Source organism: Chiloscyllium plagiosum, chromosome 8 (assembly GCF_004010195.1).
Source record: "Chiloscyllium plagiosum isolate BGI_BamShark_2017 chromosome 8, ASM401019v2, whole genome shotgun sequence".
NCBI classification, from domain to species: Eukaryota; Metazoa; Chordata; class Chondrichthyes; order Orectolobiformes; family Hemiscylliidae; genus Chiloscyllium; species Chiloscyllium plagiosum.
In genome coordinates this window covers 80,180,168-80,187,334 of record NC_057717.1, presented here as the reverse complement: position 1 = coordinate 80,187,334, position 7,167 = coordinate 80,180,168, and positions in this window count along the sequence as shown.

Genomic DNA, 7,167 nt, shown 5'->3' with positions numbered 1-7,167 from the left:
AATGCTCTTTGGAAGGTCTGGGTAGGTGTGATGGGCCGAATGGCCTGTTTCCGCGTCTTAGGAGTTTCATGCATTAATTGCCGCAAAGGCAGTGGTCAATCAACTCACAATGGCTATTTTTTCATCCAAATTATTCATATAAACGACAAATAAAAGTAAACCTGCACCGCTCATGATAGAACATGTTTGGTCACAGAACTCCAGTCAGATAATCAACTCTCTGCCAACATCCTCTGGGTAATAGTGTAAAGAAAAGTTTGTATACAAGTTCTCCCTGGAACCCATATGAGCTTACTTCTACTATCTAGTCCATATGCAGAACCACATGAAAGAGTTTTCAAAAATCCATGTCAACAACATCTAACGCTCTGCACTCATTCCACTAGCTTTATTTTAAAAAAAGACTCAATCAAGTTTATAAGACACTATTTGCCTCTCACAAAACGTACTGGTGACCACTAATCAGTATTTCCTCGTAAGTGCTTGAAAATCCTATCACTCAGAATAAAGTTAATCTAGTAACCCACCAGTGATGTCAGGCTTGCAAGTCTATAATTTACAGGTTTCTCCATAAATCCTTCCTTAAACATTAGCACAACATTATCCAAAGTCCAGTTCTCCGGTATTTCACCAGTGTTTATCGAAGATAAAAATATATCGACTAAGGGTCCCCCAATTTCCTCGCCAAATCCCCATAATGTACTGATTGCAGTTGATCACGTCCTGAAGATTTGTTGAAGATGATGTTTTCGAAGACTTTCAGCACTTCCCCTTCCTTGCTGTGAACTGTTTTTAAACCTACAAATTTGTTTTGCTGAGGTCACTCATCTCCTTATCTTTCTGCACATTAACAACTGACATTAAACGGACCAACATACGACGTTAAATTAAAATATAGGAGCGTTTTTTTGTGCTGAGAGAAAGACATTGGCGACAAAAGCAGCAAAAAAGAAACGAAAGAGACCATGGCATTGAGATACTGTAAAACAGTTCGGATAATCTATAAGAAGACCTCACATGGTCTAGTTTTAGCATCGGAAAACGTTATTGTACGTTTGAAATTAGGGAAAGACAAATGCAACCTGCCTGAGAAGTGATGATCTATCACTTCCTTTCCTCTTTGTTGCTCCTTTCAGCAAACTGTGTGAAAGCTGAAAACCCTGAGTCACATTTACTGCAGGTGACGGAATCTTGTCGAGAATTCGATGCAATCTTCCCATTGTCCATTTCGATACAATAGAAGGAAGCCCAGCACCAGGAACTGTTTGAAAAGAACAGTTTTAAAATAAGTACGACATTTGGAACAATTTCTCAATTCTCCTTTATCATGAACATAAGCATTATGCAGAAAAAAAATGTTTTAACTTTATTATTCTGCAGATGTTTCGCTTTTCTGTTTATCATGACATGTGTTTTGGCGTTCGGAGTGTGTGTGTTTGCCAAAAGGTTTCTGAACTGCCATTATATATATGCTTGTGAACGCCTGTTTTCACAATGAGCCAGTTTATCAACGCTGTTTAAATAAAAATGACTAAGTTCTTCCTTACAGTGAACTCGACCAAATATGTTGAATTTTTTCATTGGTCTATAAGTATTTAAAATTTATAACGTGTACAATTTGTGATGATAGTACAGGAGTTCGCATTTAAAAGGAAACAATGATCACTCCAACCTCGGTCAGAACAGAAATAAGGTCAAATTCTCTTCTGGAAATGTAAATGTTCAGATCTCTCCAGCAGAATTTAATGCTGTTTGGACTTTAAATTACAACGATTTCCACTCAGTTAGATTTATGGTAGTCGAGGGAAAAATGCATAATGCGATACGTGCTTAGAAATGTTGCTGAGATCACAACCAGATCAAGGACGGTCTAATTGACAGGTGCAGATCTCTCCAGCAGAATTTAATGCTGTTTGGACTTTAAATTACAACGATTTCCACTCAGTTAGATTTATGGTAGTCGAGGGAAAAATGCATAATGCGATACGTGCTTAGAAATGTTGCTGAGATCACAACCAGATCAAGGACGGTCTAATTGACAGGTGCAAAGGTATCAAATAGTCCAATGGTCCACTTCTACTTCTCAATCCAATGTGCCTCACCTTGCAAGCTCTCTAAGAACCTTTTAATGTTTTGATTAAATTTTCCTATCATTCTTTTAAACTCTATTGGGTGCATAACGAAACCTCTCAACATTGTTTCATAAGGAAATAGCTTAGTCTCGGGGATTAATGTTGTAAACTTTCTCTCAACTGCTTCCAGTGCATCTGTCATTTCCTCTGATGATGAAACCTGAACCATTCACAGTATTGCAACTGTGGTCTGCAGTGGATTGTACATACTGTCTACCTCGACATCGCTGTTGATGGTATTCCGGTTTGAAAACCAAGCCTCGAGGAATTCCCGTGCATGTCTGTCGTTAACTTGCCCGGAGACAGGTAAATGGTCCCTGTCAAATTAATTGCCCATCTTGTCTGACTGTGCTTAGATGAGGGAGAGTTAACCGTTCGTTTTGTTCCTCGCTCATGTTCGTAAACATATTGACAGTTTTCTGCCCGTCTGTCCAAAGCAGTGTTTCTGACAGTTGTGATACAGGATTCTGTATATTACGTTGGTCCTGAAAGTCGTGGTTATGGAGCCTTTCGTCGTTGTAAGTAGTTGGCGTACTACGGTGGTGAGTTGCTGTACTACCAATGTTCCCAGTGATCGTGGGTGTCTGAATGTCATTTATGACACGATCTTAATAAAGGTAGGGACCCCGATGAATCATGGCGCACTGTGTCTTATTTGCATTGCTTGTCTGAGATGCATCATTGAATGATGCTATCGGGCTATCCATTGTTTCTGATCTTGTGCATGTGTTCTCCATCAATCTGCGTAATTCTGGTGTGTTTCTTGTGTAATCATTCGTTTAAATAGTATCCTGACAGTTCTGTTTATCAATGTTGAAGTGACTGCTGTTAAAGTTCAGGGTTTAGGATTCCTGTGTAGTTTCTTTAGGAATTTAAAGTTGGCACTTTGTTCTATTTAAACATCTATGAATGGGAGTTGATTGTTATTCTCCATCTCTCTCGTGAATTTGATATCTGCGAATATGTTTTTGATGGGATGTTGTGCCTCTTCTCGTTTGGTGCGTTTGATGATCCCAAATCTGTCGTTAAAGTTTCTCGTCTATAGTTTGGTTAGGATCGGGGGTGGGGAGTTTGAGCTTGCGTTCCAGTCTTTACACGAGTACTTCTGCTATGATGATATTGGTGATCCTTCAGTTGCATAATTAACCTAGAATCTTCGAGTCACAGAGTCCTAACGCACAGAGAGAGGCCCTTTGTGCAAACTGGTGCATGACGAACAAAATGTCCATCCATACTGGATCGATTTCCTGGAACCTGGTCCATATCGTTTGAATTCATTCCTAAACAAGTATTAGTTCAATTGTTTTTAAAATGTTATTAATGTGCCGCCTCAAACATTTCCCCAGCATTTCATTCCATATGCATACCAGCGTTTATATGAAAACATTTTCCCTCAGTTCTTCAGTTATTCTTTCCCCTGCAGCATTTGCCTGATGGTCTCCATTCCTCGACTACCAAAAACTAGGAATACGAGTGAGTGCATTCAACCGATCTATGACTCTCATCGTCTTATGCATTTCTAAGGGATTCAAAGTTTGGGAGAAGATTTTTAGCTCGGGTGCTTGTTGCTGTGGTTGTGTTCGCCGAGCTGGGAATTTGTGGTGCAGACGTTTCGTCCCCTGTCTAGGTGACATCCTCAGTGCTTGGGAGCCTCCTGTAAAGCGCTTCTGTGATGCTTCCTCCGGCATTTATAGTGGTTTGAATCTGCCGCTTCCGGTTGTCAGTTCCAGCTGTCCACTGCAGTGGCCAGTATATTGGGTCCAGGTCGATGTGCTTATTGATTGAATCTGTGGATGAGTGCAATGCCTCTAGGAATTCCCGATGTGGTGTTACGAGTCCTAGTTATGAGGCCAACACACTGTTATGAGTCCAACACACTGCAGTACACCAGAACTGCAAAAAAGAGGAAGAAGAGCACCTATACAATGTATTCGCCAAAAACGGATACCCCCGCAATTTCATCACAGGGAAAGACAACGGAATGAGGACATGCCACATCCCAAAGGAGTAGCCACACTACCATACATCAAAAACATTTCAGAACTGACAGACAGACTACTGCGACCAGACAGCAACTCACCATGACGAAGGACCTGATACCCAGCATGAGCAAAACCAATGTGGTGTACAAATTCCCATGCAAGGACTGCACAAAACACAACATAGGGCAAACAGCAAGACAGCTAACGAGCCGCATCCATGAACACCAACTAGCCACGAAACGACATGACCAGCTATCCTGAGTAGCCATATACTCAGATGAAAAGCAACATGAGTTCGACTGGGACAACACTACTATTATAGGACAAGCCAAACAGAGAACAGCCAGGGAATTCCAAGAGGCATGGGACTCATCCACTGATTCAATCAATAAGCACATCGACCTGGACCCAATATACTGGCCACTGCAGTGGACAGCTGGAATTGATAACTGGAAGCGGCAGATACAGATCACTATAAATGCCAGAGGAGACATCACAGAGGCGCTTCACAGGAGGCTCCCAAGCACTGAGGATGTCACCTAGGCAGGGGACGAAACGTCTGCAACACAAATTTCCAGCTCGGTGAACAGAACCACAACAACGTCTAAGAGATCCTCCATGATTCTAGGATGCATTCCAGAAAATTGGCCGAGCGTACTCAATCTCTCTGTATAGTTCAGACTGTTGAGTCCTGGCAACACCCTTGTAAATTTGTCCTGCACTCTTTCCAGTTTAATGACATCCTCCCATAGCAGGATAACCAATACTGGGTACAATACTCCAAGTCCGAACTCACCAACTTCCCAACATAACTTCTGAACTTCTACATTCAGTTCCTTGACTGATGAAGGGCAGTGTGCCAAACACGTTCATCATGACTCTATTTTTAGTGAATCGTGCACCTGGCCTCCATGGTCCCGGTGTTCCACTCCGCTCCTTCAGGCCGTAGCATTCACCAGGAAACCTCAAACGTGCTGTGACTTTCCAAAATGCAAGACCTCACACTTATCTATAGTAAATTCCACTTGCCATTTCCCTGCCCACTTCCCCAGCTGATCAAATATCCGCTACTATTTCCTAGAACCTCCATCACTGTCCACAATGCTGCCTATTTTAGTATAGTCTGCAAGCATACTAATCAGGACTTGAACAATCTCATCCAAATCAATTTTGGTCCCAGCGCCGATCTATGATTCAATCCACTAGTTTCATGCCTCCATTCCGACAATCAACCAGCCACGATTGTCCATTGTTTCCACGACCAAGCCAATTGCACATTGTATTTGCCATCTCACTTTGTATTTTATGCGAACGAAACTTCCAGGGCAGGCTACGATGTGAAACCTTATCAACGGCCTTAATGAATTCCACATTGACTACGTCTACTGCAGTACTTCAGTTAACCTTCATGGTCACACCGTCAAAAATACTGACAAAATCGTCATGGTCATCTACGCGCAAAGCTATATTAATTATTCCTAATCAAACTGGTCTTTCCAAATACATGTGCATTTAGAATGTTCTCAAGTAACTTACCTATCTCAGATGTTAGGCTTACTGGTCCGTCGTCCCCAGGTTTTTAATTTGCAGCACTTCCCGAATAAGGGCGCAACGTTTCTCAAATACAGTGCCCTGGGACATCACCCATGGCTAACAATTATTCACAAACGTCATTCAGGCCCCCCACCATTTCTTCTCTCGTGTTCTGCAGTGTTCTTCGAAATATCTGGTCAGTGGCAGGAGATGTCTCCACCTTCATATATTCGAATACGTCCAACAACAGCTCTAATCTGGAATTGACCGCCCCCAGGATACGGCCACTAAATTCCCCAAGTTCCGAAATCTCCATGTCTACCTCCATAGTAAACGTAGAGCAGAAACAATTATTCAGGACGTCATCCATTTCCGCCGGTTCTACACATGCATGTCGGGTTTGTCTTTGATAACTCCTATTGTCTTTCTAGTTAGTCTTTTTTTAAATATACTGAAACAAACGTCTTTGTCTTCACCTTAAAAGTCTCAAATAACGCAATGTTGTCCCCCTTTCCCGCCTCTTGATTTCCTTCCTGAGTAAAGTCGTGTAGCCCCAACACAGCTCATCTGCTTCCTTTGATCTCAACTACCTGTACATGAGCCATGCTTCCTTCATTTTCTTCTCAAAACTTCAGTACTTCTTGCCATCGATGCTTCATCCAGGCTTCGCTATTTCTGCCAACATTACCCTTCACCCTCACAGGTACACGTAGACCTTGAACTCCAGCTATCTCACGGTTAAAGGTCTCCCATTTGCCGGAGGTATCTTTGCCTGCAAGCAAGCTACCGAAATCCAGTCATGCAAGCTTCTGTCAAATTCCATCAAATTTCGCCTCTCCCTAATTTGTACGTCAAACGTGTGAACCTGTTTTGTCCCACTACATAACTATTATCGTTGTTGAGGTCAGCGTTTCTGTTTCACCCAACATTGTTTCAATGTGTTTTCTTCATTAGTGGGATGTCACAGGAAATAAACAGTGCTCGACCATCAAATGAAAACATGATGTAATTGTCGCCCATTTTAAAAAATTTTGACATTCTTCAGGAATTTCTGGGCTGAGTGTATGGCGTGGGTTGATCCGTTGACGAGATGTTTCCAACTCCGTTGTAGATATGTTGGTCTCTATTTGTCAATGGTACATCCAGAGAATACAGAACATACAACACAAAACATTACGGTGCAATGCAGGCCCTCTGCCTTCGATTTTGAGCCTACCTTTCGCCCACCTATAACTCTTGCACTCTGGTATATACCTATGCATTTCCATCACTAATGTGATCACTATGACCAAAGCCATCACTTAATTCCACATATAACACCTGGCCTGGTTTATTATCTAGTGCCAAATCCAATGTAGCCTTGCGTCTTGTTGGTCAATCTGCATACTGCATCAGATAACTCTCCTGCACACATTGACAAAAACTGACTCATCTAAAATACTCGAACTGTAGCGTTTCCAGTCAACATTTGGAAAGTTAACGCCCCCATAATATTTATCTTTTTACTTATCCAGTATCAT